Consider the following 25,216-nt stretch of genomic DNA (forward strand, 5'->3'; position numbering starts at 1 on the left):
TCGTTCCTCCCCCACACTATGCGACTCTTCAATTCCACCCGGGAGTAAATGCTAACATTAATTTTATTTTTATTTTTTTCATTTTTTCATTTTATTACTATTTAATTTAATATTGTTTCTTTGTATCAGTATACTGCTGCTGGATTATGTGAATTTCCCCTTGGGATTAATAAAGTATCTATCTATCTATCTATCTATCTATCTATCTATCTATCTATCTATCTATCTATCTATCTATCTATCTATCTATCTATCTATCTATCTATCTATCTATCTATCTATCTATCTATTTCCTCTTGGCTCTAAAATAACAAAACTAACTTATTAAATATCCCCCTCACGCACAGGTTAGCCTCAAATATCATGGTCAGATGTTATTTAAGATAAAAAGTTAAGTTTTGCTGTAATACCTTTTATAACTTAAATTTAACTTAATTTAACTTAATCCTGATACTCTGTATGTTCAATTCTTCATAATAACTATTCATGGTGGCTCTAAAATCCGTACTGACCCCTACTCTCTCTTGTGTCTTTTTCTGGTTTCTTTGTGGTGGTGGCCTGCGCCACCTCCACCTACTCAAAGCTTCATGATGCTCCAACAATGATGGATGGATTAAAAGGCAGAAGTCTACGCGACCATCATCATCAAGTCCTTCCGTGAGAACCCTAAATCCAAAGAGGACTGTTTCATTTATGTTAGGTAGAATGCCCAGAGGGGACTGGGCAGTCTAATGGTCTGAAATCCCTACAGATTTAATTTTTTTCTCCAGCCGTCTGGAGGTTTGTTTTTTTTTTCTGTCCCCCCTGGCCATTGGACCTTACTTATTATATGTTAATTAATGTTGGCTTATTTTGTTTTCTTATTGTGTCTTTTATTTTTCTATTCTTTATTATGTAAAGCACTTTGAGCTACTGTTTGTATGAAAATGTGCTATATAAATAAATGTTGTTGTTGTTGTTGTAATACCTGGAGCTACATTATAAAATTCACCAGTTTAGGCACTTCTCCCATTTCATAGAGTAGCCAGTCTAACAATATGTCTTTGAAAAGCAGATAGAAATGAGTCTGAAGCACATATTCACTTAAGGATTTATCACTTAGAAATAAACAGCATGGCAAGTTATGGCATATAAGATATAAATCAACAAATGCCTCTTTCAGAATAATTGAACTTTATTTTTATTCAGTGATCTAACTATATACAGTTCAGCACCAAACTAACTCACAAGAACATCAATAATGTTCTAATTTATTTTGAAAAGTGGTAAATCTGGATTGTACAACATTTTTTACTGCCTTTAGAAATCACTTCTCTAATTTAGCTGGATACAAGTATGTCTAATAAATACCTATAAGTCAATTTAAGAAACTTTTATGGCTAGAATATGTCATCAGCAACTCATGGAAAGATACTGACCCAAAATAAAGAAATTTAATTAAAACAAAAATATTTACTGTAAGTACAGGCATAAAAATATTACCTTCAAATGTGGCCTTCAGCTTGAACCAAGCAATAAGAACATCCAAAACAGGAATGAAGAAGAAAAACATTTCCAAGGATATGACAGTAAGCCTTTCTGACAATACTGAGCATTCAATGCAAAAGGTGTCGCAATGACATTTCTTTTTAGTGTTTGCTTCTCTGATAGCTCCAACGTCGACTTGAGTATGGGTATGGACATGAGCACAACAGGAACTGGGATGTTATGTTGTGGTTTGCTCTAAATTCTTTTACTGCAGTGTCATTTGGTTATTTTCTAAATAGAGAAGTCAATATATTCTTTACACTGATGGTATTGTGTGGGCAATATGCAAATATTTTGGATAATTTGGCTACTGATTCTTTGCTTGTGTTTCATTTTCATCCTCCTGTATCACTCATAATCATAATCATTCATCATCTTTTTGGTGCTTTCTGCATCATCTTTGACTTTTGATTTCTGGTATTCATTGTGGCTGTCACATTCAATCTTTCTGTTTTGCGAAATGACCTCCTGACCATTTTGGACCAATCTTCTTGCCCTTATTCTTCTCTTCTCCTAATATTTCTTCTAAACATAAGCATTTTTTCTAATCTGGGAATAAGGCAATTGGGGTTTAGTGAAGAAAATTAATCTACAGTTTCTGGCAAACCTGGCACCTGATATGCTAGCCTGCAGTATGCCAGTGGACTTCTCCTTTACTTTTTATGACATACAGTATAAGGTATTATGGAATGAACTGATGACTGAAAAAATATGGTCTTAAAATTGTGACCTACTTTCAATTTTGAGATAAAGCCTTTTTAAAAGTGGAATTACTCCTCCTGGTGTAATGCCAAGATGTAAACTGGCAGACAACAAGGCAAATCTCTCTATTATATAAAAAAAATTCTGGGACGAGACAAGGCTTTTTCAGAGAGATAATTTCAAGTCCCGTGAGACAAGACTTTTTGCCAGAAGATTTAACCATGCCCACGGTCAGAAACAGTTTCTGTGCTCTCAGCTCTTATAAATTTTTACGTTTTCCTCATTTTGATACAAGACATACAATATATTCATCTGCTTTGATGTAGTCCTTTTCTGGACAATAATTTTATACGTTCTAGATGAAGCGTCAATGACTAAGTGAAGAACAAAGGGCAGCGCGTAGAAAACAGACCAAAAAGCATTGGAGAGAAAAGAATTCAAAAAAGAGCAATAATAATCAAAGTACAAATTTGGAAAATAAGGGAAGTTATAATCAGCCTGGACCAACTGGAATTAAAAACCTAATAGGTCCAAGCAGGGGCGGAAATTAAAGGCAAAGAGTAGAAAACAAAGTAGAATGTCGTAAAGAAGTCCAAAAATGTTGGCGCGATGCACATGCAAAGCAGGTTAGAGATTATGAAAGTACTAAAATTCAAAAGTCTCAAAAAACTGATAGTAAAGATCACATTAGTGCAAACAAACGGAAATTATTACTCGGTAAAATGATGGAACAGTGAAAAGAGATGAAATATATAGGTTATATGAGATAAATATGTATTGTTTGGCTTTAAAGTTTAAATCGGAGTCTTGTAGTTCGTCTAATTCGAGTTGCCATTAGAGAAAAGTAGTGTTTCTTCCCAATGAAAAGGCGTATAGGCGAGAAATGTAAGGTTTGTTATTTGGTGAAAGTGAAATCCACAAACACTACAGGCAAAGTATCCGAATCTAGAATAACCTGTTTGCGTTTGCATCATTCCAATGCTCAAAACGTAAATGATTCAGGACCATACGCTAATAAAATCTGTGGTTCTGCACCAATTAAAGCTACTACAAGCTTAATTTCAAAGGAACCACACTTCTGTCAGGTTTATATTTATGATCACAGAGAAGTGGTGCAACATAGAATCAAAAGAGTTAAATTATCGACGTATTAGAAATTCTAGAGCCAGTAATGGATACAAATCCATACGTCCAAAAGTATCGCACTTTGCATGAAATTTATCTGAAAAACATGGACAAAGAAGTTGGATTTCTATATGAATCTGAAAAATCACACTCACATATATAATAAACCATCATGTGACGAATTGTCAACGATAATAGTTTTGAAAGACAGAGATATCAAAGACAGAGTTGATATTCGTGTTTATCCAAAAGCACAGCACGATTCGTCACAAGCAGAAGATCCAGGGAAATGACTAGTGCGTAGTGACCACACAGGGGTTGGTTAGGGAAGCAAACAGGGGGCAGAGTGTGAGGTTAAAATATGACAGCAAAAGGGTACTTGAAAATATCAGCAGAGGTTAAATACCAGAAAGTCTAGTTTAACCCGAAGCACAAATCACAACGTATACAAATCCACCCCCACTTAACTAGCAAAGAGGCTTCTAGCATGGATAATTGCGATTCAAAATGTTTTCTAGTCAATATCCCAAACCAGGGACCTCATTTATAAAACTTTTTCAAGGATAGCAGATTTATAAAACCTAGTGTATGCACATTTGTACACAATTTATCTTTATAAATCACAATCATCTTGTAAATGTGTTTACACCTCGATGATAATCAACCTTATACATACACAATCCCGATGCTGCAGACATTCATTGGCTAGTGGAGCAGCCTCCATCCCAACGTGTCAAGACCCTGTCTGCACTTCACAACTGAGCACACAAAATCATGCACATCATTAAAGGCATAAGGTGACAGCATCTGAACAGGTAGCCACTATCACCTGGCACATATAATGAATGGCATGATTACAGATACAATAAATAATATAATTGACAACTTTTTGTGAAAAGCAATTTATGTACTGTTTCTCATTCCCAGAAAATGTTTTCTTTTTCCATCAGTATAGCTGTATATGCAGAAGAAATTTCCATCTAACAGAAGTTTGGAGCATCCACCCTTTTTGGAGTCTCTGGAGGGGGTGCTAGAGGGCATACCTTCTGGGGATTCCTTCGTTCTGCTAAGAGACTTCAATGCTCACGTGGGCAATGACAGTGAGACCTGGGTGTGATTGGGAGGAATGCCCCCCGATCTGAACCCGAGCGGTGTTTTGTTATTGGACTTCTGTGCTCGTCACGGATTGTCCATAACAAACACCATGTTGAAGCATAGGGGTGTTCATATGTGCACTTGGCACCAGGACAGCCTAGGCCTCAGTTCGATGATCGACTTTGTGGTCATGTCATCGGACTTGTGACCACATGTCTTGGACACTTGAGTGAAGAGAGGGGCGGAGCTGTCAACTGATCACCACCTGGTGGTAAGTTGGCTTCGATGGAGGGAGAAGATGCCGGTCAGGCCTGGTAGGCCCAAACATGTTGTGAGGGTCTGCTGGGAATGGCTGGCAGAGTCCCCTGTCAGAAGTAGCTTCAACTCCCACCTTCGGCAGAACTTCAACCACACCCCGAGGGAGGTGGGGACATTGAGTCCAATGGGCCATGTTCCGTGCCTCTATTGTTGAGGGGCTGACCGGAGCTGTGGCCGCAAGGTGGTCGGTGCCTGTGTGGCGGCAATCCCCAACCCGCTGGTGGACACCGCGTGAGGATGCCGTCAAGCTGAAGAAGGAGTCCTATAGGGCCTTTTTGTCCTGTGGGTCTCTGGAGGCAGCTGATAGGTACCGCAGGCCAAGCGGAATGCGGCTTCGGTGGTTGCTGAGGCAAAAACTCGGGCATGGGAGGAGTTGGGAGAGGCCATGGAGAACGACTTTGGATGGCTTGAGGAGATTCTGGTCCACCGTCCGGCCTCAGGAGGGGAAGCAGTGCAGTGTCAACACCATATGGTGGGGATGGTGCGCTGCTGACCTCACTGGGACGCTGTGGGTCGGTGGGGAGTACTTCAAGACCTCCTCAATCCCACTAACATGCCTTCCACGAGGAAGCAGAGCCTGGGGACTCTGAGGTGGGCTCTCCCATCTCTGGGACTGAAGTCACCGAGGTGGTCAAAAACTCCTTGGTGGCAGGGCCCCGGGTGGATGAGATACCGAGTTCCTTAAGGCTCTGGATGTTGTAGGACTGTCTTGGTTGACACGCCTCTGCAACATCGCATGGACATCGGGACAGTGCCTCTGGATTGGCAGACGGGTGGTGGTCCCCTCTTTAAAAGGGGACCGGAGGGTGTGTTCCAACTATAGAGGGATCACACTCCTCAGCCTCCCTGGAAAAGTCTATTCGGGGTTCTGGAGAGGAGGGTCCGTCGGATAGTCGAACCTCGGATTCAGGAGGAACAGTGTGGTTTTCGCCCTGGTCGTGAACAGTGGACCAGCTCTTCACCCTTAGCAGAGTCCTGGAGGGTGCATGGGAGTTTGCCCAACCAGTCTACATGTGTTTTGTGGACTTGGAAAAGGCGTTCAACCGTGTCCCTCGGGAATCCTGTGGGGGTGCTCGGGAGTATGGGGTACCGGACCCCTGATAAGAGCTGTTCGGTCCTGTACAACCGTGTCAGAGCTTGGTCCGCATTGCCGCAGTAAGTCGAGCCCGTTTCCAGTGAGAGTTGGACTCGCCAGGGCTGCCCTTTGTCACCGATTCTGTTCATAACTTTTATGGACAGAATTTCTAGGCGCAGCCAGGGTGTTGAAGGGGTCGGTTTGGTGGACTCAGGATTGGGTCACTGCTTTTGCAGATGATGTTGTCCTGTTTGCTTCATCAGGCCGTGATCTTCAGCTCTCTCTGGATCGGTTCGCAGCTGAGTGTGAAGCGGCTGGGATGAGAATCAGCACCTCCAAATCCGAGACCATGGTCCTCAGTCAGAAAAGGGTGGACTGCCCTCTCAGGGTTGGGGAGAGATCCTGCCCCAAGTGGAGGAGTTCAAGTATCTCGGGATCTTGTTCACGAGTGAGGGAAGAATGGATCATAAGGTTGACATGCGGATCAGTGCGGCATCCGCAGTGATGCGGGCTCTGCATCGGTCTGTCGTGGTGAAAAAGGAGCTGAGCCGTAAGGCAAAGCTCTCAATTTACCAGTCGATCTACGCTCCTACCCTCACCTATGGTCATGAGCTATTGGTAGTGACCGAAAGAACAGATCGAATACAAGCGGCTGAAATGAGTTTCCTCCGCAGGGTGTCTGGGCTTTCCCTTAAAGATAGGGTGAGAAGCTCAGTCAATCAGGAGGAGCTCAGAGTAGAGTCGCTACTTCTCCACATTGAGAGGAGTCAGATGAGGTGGCTTGGGCATCTGATCAAGATGCCTCCTGGACGCCTCCCTGGTGAGGTGTTCCGGGCACGTCCAACTGGGAGGAGGCCCCGGGGAAGACCCAGGACAAGCTGGAGGGACTATGTCTCCCGGCTGGCCTGGGAACGCCTTGGTATTCTCCCGGAAGAGCTGGAAGAAGTGGCCGGGGAGAGGGAAGTCTGGGCCTCTCGCCCCCGCGACCTGACCCCGGGTAAGCGGAAGAGGATGGATGGATGGATGGAACTTCCATCTATCCATATGTCCATCGTTTATCCATTTTCTGTCATGTACCTTGAGCCAGGTCACAGGGGCAGCAGCCTAAGCAAAGATGCCCAGACATCCCTTTTTCCTGTTGCTTCCTCCAACTCTTAGGGAGGGGATACCAAGACATTCCCAGGTCAGTGGAGAGATATAAACTGTCCAGTGTGTCTTGAGTCTGCCCCGAGGTCTCTTCACACTGGGACATTCCCAAAACACAACCCCAGGGAGGTGTCTAAGAAGCATTCTTATCTGATGGTCGAACCACCTCAATTGACTTCTTTCAATGCAGAGGAGCAGTGGATCTACTGTGAGCTCTTCCGGAATGTCTATGCTTCTCACCCATATCTCCAAGGCTGAGCCAAGACACCCTACAAAGGAAACTCATTTCTGCTACTTGAATCCACAATGTAGTTCTTTTGGTCACTGTCCAAAGCGCATGACCATTGCTTGAGGGTAGTAAAGTAGATCGATTGGTAAATCTAGGGCTTTTCCTTTTTTGTTCAGCATCCTTTTCACCACGACTGACAAGTATAATGTCTACATAACTGTAGATGCTGCTCTGATATGCCTGTCGATCTCCTGCTCCTTTCATTCCACACTCATGAATAAGATACTTAAAACTGGGATACTGGGATACTTAAAACTCCTCTGCTTGAAGCAGCCCCTCATCCCCAATCTGGAGATAGCACTCCACAATTTTCTGGAAGGGAATCATGACCACCGACTGCTTTACACTCGGCTACAAACTGCCAGTTATGTCTGAGGTCACAGCACAATGAAGCCGAAAGACAACATCATACAAAAAGCAATCATACATTTTTCATTCAAGAGCAATTGTTGGTGCAAATGCTAATGGTCCAGTACCATTTTCCAGAACAGAAGAGAAGAGCAATTGTGCAGGATGGCTAAGGTCTTCAGTTACATGAGAAAAGAAACTCAATAATCTTAATAGCAGGAAACATACAGTACATGTGCTTTAATTTTAAAGTGTGATTGGACTTGATCGGTTGACTCTCATCTCTCACAGGGCCAGACATAATTCTCAAATGAGAATACATATCTGGGGACAACGTGTTAAAAAAGTTTGTACATCAGCCTTTGATTCCTCCGGATTGTGAAGTTTAAACCGGTGGGTTTTCAAGGACAGAACAAAAGAAACTGAACAAAAGACTTGACAATGTGAGAAAAAAAAAAGTTAAAACTGGTGTTATTTCAGGAACTCAGCAGCACAAAGTAACTGAAGCTTAAGGCACCGGCCACTTAAAACTCTAAAGTGGATTACCCAAAAATTATAAAATTTTAAATTATATTTTTTTATCTGTTATTTACACCATGTTCTTTGTAGTGGTGGCTGAGAAAAAAACTTAATGACATGGAAATAACAAAAGTTTTTGGAAATAAAGTTTCTGATATTGGGGCCAATGGGAGCGGACAAAGAACAGCAGCAACCATTTTAATTCATATTAATCCATCCATTAAAAAAATCTCAAATTACTTGTGTCGCATAATCCACATTTCAGTTATCTAGTCTTATGCTCACAACATCCAAAATACATGCATTTTTTTTTGCTAAAATGTTGCTAAAGTAATACTCCTGGAAGGAGGGAATTGCATTAAAGCTAAAATGAGCTTTTGAAGTGAAGACCGGGATCTTGATCAATGAATGAGGAAGGATGGTGGCTCTTATAAAGGATAAGCAACACACTAAAATAACAGGATAAGTGGGTTTACTAATATGCTAAGAGTGTAGCAATAGGAATTATTTTTAAATTACAAGGTTAATGGATCCACCACTTCACATTAAAGACATTATTAAATATTGTATAACCTCTTGACACTTCAGACTTTTTGTATTTCTTTTTTCTATACTTCACTTTTGCTCATCTCTGTTATGTTGCACCAATATACCCATGTCATCTGATTTAAGAAGAAAAAAAGTTATGTAAAGCAAAACACTCCTAATGTTTACATACCCCACAGGGGCCTTAGGATTTTTATTTACATATAAAATTAATAAATTATGTATATGCATATATAAATAAAACAACATTAAAATATTTTATTATTTGGGGTTGATAAATTACTTCTGCCAAGAGGAGGTGGTTGCTTAATTCTGGTTAATCTGGAACTGCCTGTTTTCAAGATCTGCTGCTTTGATGAGAATGATTACAAACGCCAAGCTTGTACAGAACACTTGATCTGCTAATATTAGAAGTACAATGCCTCCCTTCACCAGGACTGATCTGACTGCTACTGATGGACAACTCTTTGTTTTCAGCAAGTAAACCATTAAGTGAATGAATACATCCGAGGCTTGAGGTGTATGACATTAGCTTCAAACCAGAGTCTTCCAATCCATACAATGAAGTTCAGACCTGCATACAAGAAGACAGCATAGAAAGCAGACATGTCAGAGACAACTGTGATACCAAAAAGTAAGCAAATGCAGGCTTCAAAAACACAAAACAAAGAAAAAGCAAAATGTGCACTTTTTATAATTAGTTACTTGTATTTGTTGCATTTGTTCATTCTTTTATTTATTTCTTTACTTTTTTCAATTAAAAATCAATTTTAAACCTCCTAAATGAAAAATTCAAAGTTCAGTTATAAACAGCACAATATAATCTATACTAATAAAAGGCAAAGCCCTCACTGACTGACTGATTCACTCACTCACTCACTGACTCATCACTAATTTTCCAACTTCCCGTGTGGGTGGAAGGCTGAAATTTGGCAGGCTCATTCCTTACAGCTTCCTTACAAAAGTTGGGCAGGTTTTATATCGAAATTCTATGCGTAATGGTCATAACTGGAAGCTATTTTTCTCCATTTACTGTAATGCAGTTGAGCTCGAAAGCCGTGGGGGGCGGAGTTTCGTGTGTCATCATCACGCCTCCCAAGTAATCACGTGAACTGACTGTCAACGCAGTACGTAGAAAACCAGGAAGAGCTCCAAAAAGCGCTGAAGAAAACATGCATTATATAATTGAGAAGGCAGCGAAACAATAAGAACCGAGCGAGTGACATATACAACCATATTCATGAATGCTGCTACTTCGGAAACAAAGCACGGTGTAAACCTAAAGTTTAAATTAAGTTCATTGACAGGCTGCCGCTGGCGTTTCTCATGCCCACGGGTAATGCGGGATACAAGTTTAATGAGAGGACACAGGATATAAACGAGAGTTTTGATCACTTTGTAACTAAGTTAAAATTGCAGGTCAAGGGCTGTGCTTATGCAAATTCCGAGAGACTGTGTTTGTGGGGGATTAACAGTTAAGGCGGGTGGGGGAGTCATGTCATCATCTCCCCTCCCATTCACCTCATTTCGCTGTGAGCTGAGCTCTGCAGCTAACGCCGTCTTGAGGAACCAACTTCGTCACGCTGCCACAAAATACTCATAGAAAAATCCACAAGTTAATACACACTCTGTCTCTAGAGTTTCTCCACACTGAATCCTCCAGGCACTACTTACAAAAGGTTACATTGACAATCGTGTTACGTTATTTTTAAAATGTTTCCTTTTCTTAGCACAAGCACAGCTGAGAATCTTCGATGCATATGCTCCATAACACGTTAAAAAATAATGCATTTAATCACACTTTGCATTCCAAACAAAGGGGAACTTCTGTCAATGCATGATTTCCTGGAACACCGATTACATTGATCAGCGCTTCCCGATTCATTTTACCCTCGCACCCCCATTTCAATTCAGATGCCTCCAATTTCCAGTAAGGCTCTACTGCGCGATGACAAGTAATAAGTCTCAGGGACAGACCCTACAAAACGATGCCATTGATTTCAGGCAAAATTGCTTTTCTACTGGACAACTATACTTGCATTCTCAAAAGTGAGCTCACGCAGCTTCGTCATATTACAACCGGAGTGCAGCCAGAAACTTTTAAGTGCCGGGTCTTAGCTAACATTAAATTAAGCTGTGGACATCGCAACATCACACAAGAGAGCAGCTCACGTGAACTTACTGAACGTGGTACGAGTGATCACTTCCATGCATCAAACCCATTCAAAAAACGCATTACACAATTGACAAGGTGATGGCTTTATATGGCCTTTGTTTATAAAGCAGCGGAGAGGCTGTGTGAAGGCAGCTACACTAAAAAACAGCAGAGCGCCACACTCTGAATGTATTCCTGCCATCATCGTTATACCCTCTGATCTCCCATGAAATGCCTCAAATTTCCAGTAAGGCTCTGCTTCGCGATGACATAATAATTAATAAGTCTCAGCGACACACCCTACAAAAGGATGCCATTGATTTGAGGCAACATTGCTTTCCTCCTGAACAAAACTATACATTGCATTCTCAAAAGTAATTTTATATATATATATATATATATATATATATATATATATATATATATATATATATATATATATATATATATAAATATATATATACACACCCCGATCTACATACTGTCAAATAAACGAACCACACACCCTGGCGCAACATGAGAGGTTTTGCCTTTAGCGCTGACGTCTGAGGTTCGATTCCCGAGAGTGGGTGTAGTGAGTGTGTACTGCCTGATGAGCCCAGAATTAGGGCGAAGCACGTGCCGCATACTGTTTGCATTATTTGATAGTAAAACTATTTCAATATATTCAATATATATATGTATATCAGCGCTTCCTGATTCATTTTACCCTCGCACCCCCTTGGTTTGGGAAGAAGTATGAAAAAATATGAGGTTAATGCAGAAAAACAGATCACCAATTGAAGCTTTATGAATAATAGATACTTTATTCACCATCAATAATTGTTTTGGTGAAGCCATACTCAGTGTAATCCTCCTTCGATGTTATAATTTTTCTGCGACTAGCCATGATTAAATAAACGGTAAAAATGTAAGAGCGAAGCGAGGGTGACTTATTCAGGCAGGCAGACGACAGCTCAATAGCTCGAATTTGGATTTAAGTAGGTTCTATTTAGTATACGTATGCACTCTCACTCATACATTTGTTAAATGACTGTTTAATGTAATTTTATAGGTGCACTTTCTATACTTTCTCAAAAGGGAAAATGAGGGTCACCGGCTATTAAATATGAACTTCAGTCTGCTTTTTCCAATACAGGCTGAGTTTTTTCTTCTAACTATCCAGATTCTCAAATTGTAAACGGATACTTTATTATTTGCATTTTTATGCTCAAACGTATTAATCAGTATTAATAAAATTGCCTTATTGGTTCCTATCCTTTATTTGGGTACTTATTTTCAACCAGGAAAGATGCAACTAACTGCCCTAATTGAAGTGGGATGGAGAACAGGAGTGGCAGTCTGCATCAGCACTGGGATCTGGAGTGAGGCCTGAGAGTGTCATTGTGCGGTCCATAGGGCAGAATTTACTTAGGACTCCAGAAAGGCTAGGACCAGCACTACCTGCAAAATTGCTCCTTGTACTCCGGATACTGACCCCAAGAAAAGACTCAGCATTACATCAGGTATCGTGGTCAACTAACTCCTTATACTCTTTGATCCAGAACACATTTTTCATAAGGTTGTTCTCTCTGCACCCAGATGACATCTAGCAAGCTTCATTTGTGCATTTATGTTTCTTTTAGAGAGTAGAATCTTCTGCCATCATGACACCCTATGTAGAAAAGGTTTGCGCAATCTCTTTCTGAAATTGGATCCATGTACCATAAAATTGAATGTGCAGATGACATTTGAAGACAACTACACAGACTTTCAGAGAGAATTACTATTTATGAAATGATGAGTAGCTATAGAATGTAATGTATTTAATAATAAATACAGTATAAATAATTTCAGTTTAAATGAAAATGTTAAAACAACATTTCTAAAGCAATACATAAATAATTTTGAAATTGACAAAGCTAAGTATCAAAATCCCAGTTACTTCCTCACTTTTCTAGCATTGAATCCAAGAACTGAATACTTACAGTGCAGTGTGAGGGCAATGACCCTAAATTTCCTGTCATCTGACTGAAAAGCATATAAGGTGGCCAACATTGAAAGAAAAATGCTTACAACATGTGATACCTGCAAGGGAGAAGAAAATTTTTAATTATAACTTTTTCTAATCTTTTTCTATGAGTGTCCATTAATAAGTATTATTAAATACACTGATTAAGGAAGATGCAGTAGATATTTAACTAGATGTGTATGTCTGCAAGAACATATCTTTTAGGACATTGCTATAATCATATTAGAACTGTACATTTGTGTGAGCCTGTGGCCAGTGAAGAGTACTTTACAAAAATAACCTGAAAATTGTAACAGAGCATTTGCCACTATAATCAATGAAGTATTTATCAAAATGAACAGAGTACAGAGCAAATCAATATAAGTATCTAGAGTTCCTTAGAGTTTGGGTAGCCTGACAGTAATTATTACAAATGATTTTGCTCATTTGTCTATGTAATAAAAATATGGATTTCCTTAGGTAAGCCCAAATATGCAAATCTGCAATACATTTTAATAGAATATGCTTGTGTGCTGCTCAATTTAAAAGTAAATAAATGTACTGGATAATAAATTATAAAAAAGGTAATAGTTTATTTCCTAGTCCAACTGGATTTATACATCTTTTTCAGTAAAACAGCTTGATTCAGTGAGGTTTTAGATGTTTGTTTTCAAGTGAATGGAGATGTTTCATAACTACCTTGTGGATCAACATCTGTAGGCAGCAGCCAATCAGCCACTTATGTATGTTTAAGATGGCACTTAGTTCATTGGTTCTACTGGATCCTAGAACACACCATCAAATTCCCAGGGCACAACACATTGTGTTGTATATTAAGGGAGGCAGTATAGAAAAAATATTTTCCCCCTCCCTAATATCTTCTGTTTTTGAATATTTTACAAAAATGAATGGCCTCAGACATTCAGCTAAAAATGCAATGTTAGTAAAAAGAAATATGAGTGAACACATACAGTTTTTATGGTATTTCTTTATTCAAGGAACACCTTTATTACCCATGTGTAAAAGAAACCACCCCAGCAGTTTAATAATTGGTTCCAGTACCTTTCACAAGTAAATAATTTTAGCCCACTCTGCTTTGTTTCAGACACATTCTTAGGGTTGCAAATGTGAACTGCTCATTTCAGGTTCTGCCACATCATCTCTACTAGGTTTAAGTCAGGTGTTTAACTAGGCCACTCCAAAACTGAGCCATTCATTTCATGACTTGCTTGTGTGTTTTGGGTCATTCTCCTGCTGCATAACCCAAATACAATTCAGGGCTGGGTCACATACTGACTGGACATTCTCCATAAGAACATTCTGGTGATGTGCAAAATTCATAGTTTCTTCAATAATAAGAAGTATTCCGCGTCCAGAGGCAGCATTATGTCAGACACAGTGGAACGTTGCATAGAACATTATTCCAACAGACTTGGGGATCATCCAGGTGATTCTTTGCAAATGTCATATGAGCACTGATGTTACTCTTAGAAGGCAGAGGGTTTCGTTTTGCTACTCTCTGATCAAGCCCATTTTTACTCAGTCAGTTATCACTGAGTCATGAATACTAAATTTACTGAAGCTAGAGGTCTGTAGTTCTTTGGATCTTCTTTTGGGATCCTTTGTGACTTCTTGAATGAGTTGTCACAGTGCCCTTGGCATCATTTTTGCACTTTTTCTAATGTTCTCTGTTTGGCGATAATGGCTCTCATTATGAAGGACTCATAGAGTCTTAGAAATGGCTTTGTAACCCTTTCCATAGTAAGTTGCAGCAACATTTTTCCATATCTCTTTTGAAATTTTGATTTAAGCTAATTGTTCTTCTAGAAACTTTGTGGTAATGACTTTGGTTTCATGGTGAGGGGTGATATATAGGAATACCTTAGAAAAAACAGTTGTGGACATGTTCAGTCAGTTGAGTATAGTTTTTTCACACACATGTGCTTGGGAGACAGGTTCAGGGTTCATCTACTTGTAATTCTACCTCAAGTCGAATGTTAGAGCTGTCGTCTAATGCCTCTCCTCTCACATCTCTTGCAGATGCAAAGACCGCTGATGGGAGGATGAATGAAGTCACTTCTGGGACTTGGTCCTCTGAGCCTGCCTCTTCTGCCTCACTTGTCTTTTAAAAGGCTCCACCACCATCTTTTCCTCACTCTGCACTGTGACTCCCATCTGTGACAATGTTCTTGTCAACTGTTTTGTTGTTTTTAAAATATCACTTATACAGGGATCACCAGCTGGTGCCCCAACCCTTTGTGATTTCTCTATTTTATCCATCTATCCATTATCCAACCTGCTATATCCAAAGTATGTTTGGATGAAATGTTAGCTAAGGAATTTAGAATAAAGTTCAGAAGTCATTCATTTTAAAAATATACAAAAAACTTGATATAAGGAAGGGGGAAAATGATATATATTAATAGGATATTATTTTTGTAATTGACCTGTGGGAAAGGAAAACTGTTTTAAGTTTCATGGTTTCCACATTTGCTTATTAACACTTGACTGTTCATGGTGCTGCCGGGTGCGGAAATGATACACAGATATGGAAGTAATGATTTCACTGTACTGTGTACAAGTGACAGCAAATTTGAACTGAACATAACTACACTGAGCACTGAGTGAATAGGAGTTTTTTTTTTCAGAAAAATAATTATTTCCAATTGTCTACTTCAAACATACAATGCATATCATATTGCACAAAACTGTTTTGCATTCAATGTGTAAAAAATTAAAACTACATTTAAACTCTTCAAACTCACCATCACAAGGTGTAGATAATGTTGAGTTGCATTTTCCAGGCTCTTTGCCACTTTAAAAAGTGTGATATCATAGACTAGGATTGACAGCTGTATTGTTAAAAGCACCAGACAGACACCGGAAAAAAGGATTTTCTTTGGAATGTCAATAAGAAAATTAATCACATCAAAGCCATCCATGAAGATGTCTCACTGTAAAACAAAATTAAAATATAAGCAAATGAAACCTAACTCGACTTAAAAGTACAAAACTTTGCATGCAGATAACAGATGCGGATCAGTTTTACCAGAAAATATCAAATGTGTCACTGAGGGTGTGTGTGTATGAGTTGGCACTACAATAGTCTGGTGCCCTGTCCAAAGCCATTTCTTGCCCTGCATCTAATGCTGCTGGTATGGGGCTGCATTCCCTGTGGCCCTGAATTTGATTAAAGAAAATTTGATCTCACAATATCACAATTATAAATAATCTAAATTTGCTATTTCTATCTGTTATTTTTACTGCCATTTTCACAGTTCAATAAGAAGATAATTAAACTAAGTAGGTAACTAAATCCTCAACATTTCCCTAAAAATATCATGGGTTATTATCTTAAAGTAGAAATGTAAAAGTGTGAAGGAGGACACAATCAGTGCAAGTAGCTTAGCTGATCTTGATTATCTGGCTGGTTTAGACGTTCATCACATTGTAATATTTCTAAGATGACACATCTGAGTTTGCATATTTCATATATACTATATATATATATATTATATATTTATATATACACAATATCACCATTGCTTTTAACTTACGAAAGTGTATATTACTTGTAAAGCATACCTTACATACACAGTGCAAACTTAAACTCGCTCAAGTACAACAAATTATTTGACAAAAGCACATAAAGCTCATTTTCAATTTATAACAACTAGTCTATTTTAAATATTTGAGGTGAAGAATCAAGCTATATCCTGCATGATGTGAATTAGAAGCAAATTTCAAAAACTGATAAAAAATAAGACCTGCCAAAAGAATTTACAGATCAACTAATTTAAGGAAACAAAACAGGGAAAGGTTATAGCTCAGAACATTTAGCACTTTTTATCCACTGCTTAAAGGACAACACAGGAGCCAAATCTCTGATCTACTGGGAAAATGTAAAAATCTCATTGTAATACAATGCAAATGTGAACTTTAACTCAGAAGGGTTGGTGACTTGCTCAGTGTAACATGGTGAGTCAACAGCTGAACCAGGAATCTAGAAGTATAAAATCCAATACCTCAGCCTCTAGGGCACACTTTAAAGTTCTTTCACAAAATAAACATAGGGGACGCTCAAGTAGGATTTCACTGTTGAAAATCACCACCTGACATGTAGCATACTGATTCAGAAAGGACATAGGTAAAAATGTATTCTGATCTTGTTGAACCAGAATGGAACTTTTGCAAATTACCCTGACAATGCCATCTTTCAAGTAATACAAATTGGTGCTGTGGGTGGTTTACTGCAACAGGAAGAGTGAGACCTGTGATAACTGAAAGAAGTTGTTCTAGTCTACCAAATCAAAGGAACTGCTGGGAAGATTTCAGTTTACATTAAAACAATGGTGCTGGGTGTTAAGTTAACAATTGAGTAGCTCAGCATACAGAAAATAGAAGTTGTTAAGTGACCAAGACAAATGATGTCCAGATATGAACCCAAAAGAAAATGTACTGTAGTCCACCACCAGCAGAGACCACATATTTTCTGGCCAGTCAGCACAACTCCATCAAAAACACATGGGGAAAGTAAAAACACCATTCAAAATTCATGTTATTATTGACTGCAATAGTGATTCCACTTAAGTATTGATGTACAGTAGAGTGTGAAGAATTGGGCAATCAAAGTTTTTTTTATTACTAAAACATTCTGAAAATAGCAATAATTTATTTCACTTTGAAAGTAAAATGTGGTATATATCACTGAAAAAGTCTCCTTAAAAACATTTTAAACTGCATTTTTGAATATAAAATGAAAAATGATAACAGTACAATACTTTCAAACGGTTTGTTTTGTCCTGAATTTCTTACTTCATTAAATAGTATGAAGTTACATCTTGCCCGAAGAAGGGGCTTGAGTTGCCTCAAAAGCTTGCATATTGTAATCTTTTTAGTTAGCCAATAAAAGATGTAATTTTGCTTGACTTTTCATCCAATAAAAGATGTAATTTTGCTTGACTTTTCATTACTTCATAATTATACTGATACATTTACTAAATCATCTACATAATTTTTTCAATGCTAGATATCAATTTGTAAGAATGATACCCACAAAGAGCCAGCTGCTGGTCGCAGGCAGGGTGACATTTTATCATCTCATACCTAAAAAGGAAAAAAGGATGAGAGTCAGTCCTTTAAAAATGCCAAAAACTAATCATATGAAACTTTGTAATGTTCATTTATGAGATAACTAAATTATTCCTACCCTGTAAACCCGGCATTGCTGATTTGAATTTAAAGGTCATCCCGCCGACTTATTTAATTATTTCATGACAGACCAAATACAGTAGAGCCGGGGAATTAATTAAATAACCCCGTATGATTTGAACTGTGCGTTTTGTATCAAGTAATATAAGCTATCCATGCTCTCAAGGGTCCTTCAAGCGACACAAATCATCTCCTTTGTTTAGGTGTATGTTGATCACCCATTCCACCTCTGATCTATCTAACACCATCTAGCTAAACTCCGAGATCCAAGAAGGATCAGGCGAAGTCCGCCTGATCCGAGCGCAGCCGACAACGATTGCTGTTAAGGATCAGGCGACCTCAAGATTCTAATGAGATAAGTGACGTGTGGCCACTCCTGACTGCGCTGAGGGTATCTGTCTTAAATGATGCTGAGTTCGAGCCTCACATCAGGCGTTAGCGAAACTATAAGCTCCAAATCCACTATTTAAAAATCAGCGAACAAAATAATTTCAACGATAGTAGGTTTACCTTTCTGCGACATACTTCGTTGCGTTACTCCTACATTGAGTGTGCTGCTTAAAAGGGCCAAGTTGGGTAGGCAAACCGACATATTTGAAACCAAGCGCACAACTGCTAATATCAGATTTGTTGACACTCTATAAGGACCAAAGCCAGCGATATTATAACCCAAATTCTCACGCGAAGATTGAAAATGAGCAGTTTGATTAACCCTATTCACGCGATGTTTGTTAATACCCTATTTATTCTTTTATACGGAACCTGCACAAATCGACTGTTTTCGTGAATCCTGACAGATAGGCACCCGATAACGTATTAGCATTGCGGTGGTTAATTTGGTGCCCACATTTATAATTCATTAAAATGATGCGCGCAACATCCCTGAGTCTCTCCCTGAAATCGATGCTAATTTCTCCCTGTCACTGCCCGATCTGCAAGCGCATGCGTATTGAATGCATGTCTCCTCGCACACATTACGGCGCTCCAGGATCGGTTTTACGCATGCGTCGGGCAGGCAGCGTTGCTCGCGCAGCAGCACGTGCTTATAACAATAATGTAGAACTGCAGAGCCACGTATCCTAACGGTACAGGTGGTTGCATCTTCCGAAGCGAAAAGGGCACCGTTTCACAATTCAGCGAGCAATAATCTGATTTGTTCAGAGTATTTTTCTTCTAAGTGTGCGTATGCAATATATATAAAACACACCCACGCATAACAAATGTAACCATGTAGGCGTATAATTGAGAAAGGGAGACCTTTTGCCATTTCCAATTAAGTGTGGATAGGGTGGTAAAGAAAGTAAACTGGTTATTCTGAAAGATTTCTCAAGTCTCACTGTTTCTGACCAGGCATCTGCAGTGTGTTCAACTTCCCTGCGTCAGCAGTGAAGGCAATATGACACTATTGTGATTACTTCAGAAACATAACCATCTTCGAAACCGCTTAATCCAGATATGTCAAACTCACTACCATTAGTGGGCCGCTTCGACTGCCATACGTGCGTCAGCGGGCCGCACTGTAACAAATACTGTTATACAAAGTTACTGTAGCTTTCTTTCCAATATTGAAAACTTTAAAAAATGTAACACTTAAAGTTTAAAGAAAAGCAATTTATTTCCATACACTCTCCGTACAACAGCGTACAATTAGAGTCTTAGCCTCTTAGCTAGGTCCTTATATTATTATATTATATTCATTGCTTATTTAGGAGTCTTACAGTGTGAGATCTATTTCTTTTGTCCCGACACTTGGCATCTCTTGTTAGTAACCGTTTCGTCAATATCAGGCTTGAAATCTTGTGCAGCTGCAACTTTTATGAGGGATGAAAGGTGCTCGACAGTAAGTCTTGAGCGATGTGGGATTTTGGTATAGCTTTCATTAACCAAAACAATTGCTCACAAAGGTAAGTGCTTCCGAACATAGACAGTACTCTCGATGCCAGCTTACGGATCTACATATACGAGGGTGGCAGGTAAGCATACAAGCTCGGCACACCAACTTCGTTGTATTTTGCCTTTAGAATAGAATCTGACTGCAGTTCAATCAATTCCATTTGGATATTCTCAGGCGCATTCTCAACGTTGTAAAAGAACAGCGCAAAGTCCTTTTGTGTGAACTAAAATCACGAAAACGCTCACTGAATTCATTGCTCAGTAATTCAAGTTGGAAAAAAATTCTCCAAAAATCAAATTGTACTTTACTAAGTTTACTTCAAAGTTAATATTGTAAAATAAGCCGATATGCAAAAAGCCACCTGACCTACACTAATTTTACAAACTCAAAATCACAAAAATATGTTAATAAACAACTCACCAACTTCTTGCGTCCACTTCAGATCTTCAGCTGTAGTGTGCACTGTTCTTTACAATACTAGCACAAAATTACATAAAACTAGAGCAAAAAAATGTGAAAATATGCGGGCTATTACTACTTGTGATGGTCAGTTTTGCCCAGTGGCCAGTCTTAGCAGCCCAGCCAGTAGTGTAGCCTAGCAGGGGCAGCTCTAGGCTCGTGGCGGCGCTGGGCAGAGAAAGAATCGGTGGCCCCTTCGCCCACCAATGTCAATATGGTATCTTATGCATGGAGGATGGCCATGTCCGTTGCGGACACTGCTCGTGACACGCTTCTATATGCGCGTGTCAGCAACTTGAAAACCAAGTGACGGCCCATGATATTCTCATTATGGCAGAACGTTATAATACTAAATATAAATAGCTTACTGCTCCGACTCGAGCGACATTAGTAAATACAGCGTACTAATTAACAAGAAACAATGTTTTTCGGCCACATTGCCGTCAGCTATGTCGTTATTTTCTCTTTCTGTTTTATATTCAATATACCGTATATTGGCGTGGTGGCCCTGTGCAGGTGCACAGTTTGCACATGCCTGAGGCCGTCGCTGCTGCAGCCAATACTTCAGTTGTGACGTTGCGGCTCATTAAGTTTGGTCGAGGCTCGTGGCTATACTAGCAGAAGACATTTCCGGTACCGTAATGCCATGGGAAAACGCGCTTTTATCAGAAGGGACAGGAGTAAGAAAAGTCAATAAATAACGCCGAAGATGCGGAACGATTAAACCACAAACGATAGTAATCCTTTTGTACAAGTTCAGTGCTAACTAGGATCTGTCATGCGGGCCGCACAGATTTATGTTGCGTGTTTGACATGTCTGGCTTAATCCAATTCAGGGCCAAGGTTCGCCAGTGCCTATACTTATAACAGCTGGAGCAAAGCAGGAACCACCACCATGCCAGTCAATGGCAGGGCACTCACAGACTTCACACACTCAGAGAGCCAAATTCGAAGCCACCAATAAGTAAAGCACAAACTGTTGAATAAATCAGAGCTTTTAGATCCCTGTAATGTTACAAAAATATGGATTGTCAATTGTAGCTTCCTTTACAAAACAAATTCATTAGAAAAAACATCAACAGGTTCTGCTGCTTTCTATTGATGTTTTTCTATTGATGTTAGGATAATGCAACACACATCTTACAACAAACCATTGGCTAATGGTCAGAGACCTTGAGATCAATTATTCAATGGGTGTTTTACATAAAACACACCCTCTCATTTCTTGTAACATGTGTAAACAGCTTTTGTAGTAAAAAACACAAGCAAACACAGTGTTATGTTTGCAGTATGTAAATTTTACAAAACAATGTGCCTGTTTGAAGCAAAGTGTTTGGGATTAGAGGGAGGGTTTTGGCAGGAATGGGGATTCCAGAGTAAATGCCTCTCTGAGGCAAACTGTACCTGTCCGCTCACGTATGCATCATTTTGGTGATTAGGATGGCTGAATTTTCACTACCACTACCTCCTCCCTTTCTTTCCATGCCCGGAAAGCCTCCAGTGCCTTGTAGCCATTGGCTGGAGTCTTTTGAAACTTACCTCCTGGCTCTTGATTTGAAAATTTTAAGTGATGTGCACAAAATGCCTTTGCTCCTACACTGTCTAGGAACAGGGCGACAGCGCATATCGAAGTCTTTGGTGAACACAGCCACGTACTCCACTGCTGTGACTCTCTTGGAGACTCACGTCTCCTGCACCAGTATGGGGCTAACTTAAAGGGTTTTGCCAGTTTATAAGTCCAACATGGTTTCTTTTCTAAGGTGGATGAAATTCTTTTTAGGAACAAAAAGAATTGGATGGAGGCAGATTTCTGTTTTTAAAAATTGCTGTATTCTCTTCAGCTGCTAGCACATGGCATACCAAATCAAAACAATAACCATTGCACCTCCTCTCACTATCCTCCCAGGTCTTGAATGCTTAACTTTATAATCACTACTTTCTAACACATTACAACTTAACAGGGAAATGAACATTTTGTGGGGAGGTTTAGAGCATCTACATAAAAGTAAAGGATGGCATTTGAGTGCATTTATCAGATGGATGCAAATTTCTTTCAGCACTTCTCAAGACAATTCTTCACTACAATGCAGTTCTCAGCACTCAACTACAGGCAGTTCACCTATAGCTCTTATGATTGGTCATGAACTTTAGCTTCCACTGGATCATCTGCGTGCTCAACCATCTCTACCCACTTAAGTGTATACACACAACTATGCACCCAAAAAGTAGAATAAAACGAAGCAACACTTTGATAAGTCACACCAGGTCAAAATGCCAAACATAACTGTATCAGATCGGGTCAGGGTCTGGAGGCTACACCAAGATCATAGGTTGAAATCTTTTTGGTCTTCTCCTTTAAAAGTAATAAGCCAGTTAGGACTTGCCATGTATTGTTTAGCTGAAGGTTGGTTATCGGGCAGAGTGGTGGCTCTGAGGCTAAGGATGTGTGCTAGTATCCCGAAGGTTGCTGGTTCGACTCCCCTTCACTGCAAAAAGAGATCCTACTCTGCTGGGCCCTTGAGCATGGCCGTTAACCTTCACTTGCTCCAGGGCCGCTGTACAATGGCTGACCCTGTGCTCTGACCCCAAGGGGTATGCAAAAACTAACAAATTCCTAATACGAGAAATTATATAAGGTGAAATAAAGAACAAAAAAAGTTGCCTTCGCAGGGTGCCTGCACCACCCAAGTCCAAGCTGTGATTCTTCAGGTTTTACAGCAAAGTGGCTCAATTCAGCTGCAGGATGAATACCCTGAGTACCTTGTTTCATTACACGTCATTAGTGCTTCATATCTTAAAAGAAACTGGAATGTTATTGATTATACTCCTTTAAACTCCTCATAATCTTGAACTCACAGCACTATGAAAAATCTAAAGTGATAAAAAATGTGGAAAAAAACCCTGTGTTAACCCCGAGCTCCATAATCTCATCCAACCCTGTGAATGGAGAAAGGACAAGACACGGACAAGGACAGAGATACAAGGTGGGTGCATCCTGTCCCCCACCAAACAATCAGCATGGATGACCTAATAATCTAGAGAACAGATAAATCCTGAATAATTAAATTACAGTATAAAACAAAGATTTCCAGAGGTTATGAGAAAGAGCCTTCCACTGGAAGACTTAACTCAGCAGCAATGGTGCCAAATTAGAAATCTGGTATGGGGTAAACTATAACCAGCGAAGAAATTTAGGAAACCAGGGAGATATTATTAAAAATACTATTCCAGAGTAATGGAGGAGTAGAGGGAAGGTCATGGGATCAGAGTAAATGGGAAAGGATGGTGAGCAGCTTTATTTAGAGGAGAATAAAGTGTAAAAACCGGCATTTTGGCAGAAAATTATTTAGTGGATGTAGATGGAGATGGATGAACAACAAAACACTACATATCTGTAGCACTGATCTTAACTAAAGTCAAAGGTAAAAAATAATAACAGAAATGGGGAACCTGGACGGTAATAACTGGAAAGTCAAATATCTCAAGCTCTCACATAAGTGCATGTTTTAATAACCAAATAAGCCCAGGATAGAAAAGTTGGATAGTGACCACCATTTCTCATAATGCATCATAATAAAAATTGGAGTTTGACAGTGCCAAACAGGAGAAGAACCCAATAGTCTTTCAATGTGTTGCCATACTCTGAGGGTGTAACAAATTACAGGGACAAATTTAAAGAAGTTAAATTTAACTTTAAGGGGGGTGAAATGGAAAGTAGATAGGGAGCAACTAAATTGAGCTCAACATGATACCAAGATGGTGGAACCAGAGAGATAATGGACAAATAGTTCATACTCAGCAGCATTATCTTGATGTATATACATGCCTCACAGTTAAGAGACCCGGGTTCGCTTCCTGGGTCCTCCCTGCGTGGAGTTTGCATGTTCTCCCCCTGTCTGCGTGGGTTTCCTCTGGGCGCTCCGGTTTCCTCCCACAGTTTAAAGACATGCAGGTTAGGTGGATTGGTGATTCTAAATTGGCCCTAGTGTGTGCTTGGTGTGTTTGTGTGTGTCCTGCGGTGGGTTGGCACCCTGCCCAGGATTGGTTCCTGCCTTGTGCCCTGTGTTGGCTGGGATTGGCTCCAGCAGACCCCCGTGACCCTGTGTTTGGATTCAGCGGGTTAGACAATGGATGGATATATATATATATATATATATATATATATATATATATATATATATATATATATATATATATATATATATATATATATACTGAGTATACTTTATACATATGTATGTTGTCGTACCTTGCATAACTGAATAACCTTTATGGCACAATAACAATTCAATATATTTATGGTCACTACAGTATTTGGATTTAATAATCTTCATGTGGGAAAAGGCTGACTCGCATAAATAAGTAGAGCCGAATAATGCAGTCAAGGAGCTTTTGAATTCAGCCGAGTGAAAAATTACGACTGTCCGATTAACTGCGATTTTAGTTTCCCTCTCTTTTCTCTTTCTCGGTTCGCTTTTTGGAAGGACGTCCGTTTTGTAGTTTTTATGAACAGTTCGAAAGTGCCTTTCCACATTTTCCTTCTTTGGAAAAGCAATTATAGATGGACAGATCAGACAAACGCACTTCGATTGTGACATTGTGAGAAAAAAAATCCTCTTCCAATTCCACATCCAGCCCATACCCTTCCCAAACAATTTTTAAAAATCCCTTCTTTAGTCGATATAAATTGGAAGGCTAACTAGATCACAGCCGGAGTTTTGCAGGAGCTCGCGCGTTTGATTGTGTGTGCGGGATGACCAGTGTGTTAGAAGAGAACAGGTCTCAGACTGGCCGCCCTGTATGTCAATCAAGTGGCA

At 39.6% G+C, this 25,216-nt stretch overlaps 1 long non-coding RNA gene across 1 annotated transcript; it reads right to left on the reverse strand.

Annotated features, from left to right (window-relative positions):
* Positions 1-8,851: 8,851 nt before the first annotated feature.
* LOC120539768 lies at positions 8,852-18,954 on the reverse strand. The gene is made up of 5 exons (XR_005635675.1): positions 18,045-18,954; positions 17,892-17,941; positions 15,601-15,789; positions 12,813-12,912; positions 8,852-9,264 (listed from the first exon to the last, which is right to left on the reverse strand). It is a non-coding gene; the product is annotated as an uncharacterized LOC120539768 (long non-coding RNA).
* Between the last annotated feature and the right edge of the window lie 6,262 nt (positions 18,955-25,216).

Source organism: Polypterus senegalus, chromosome 11 (genome assembly GCF_016835505.1).
Source record: "Polypterus senegalus isolate Bchr_013 chromosome 11, ASM1683550v1, whole genome shotgun sequence".
Taxonomy (NCBI): Eukaryota; Metazoa; Chordata; class Cladistia; order Polypteriformes; family Polypteridae; genus Polypterus; species Polypterus senegalus.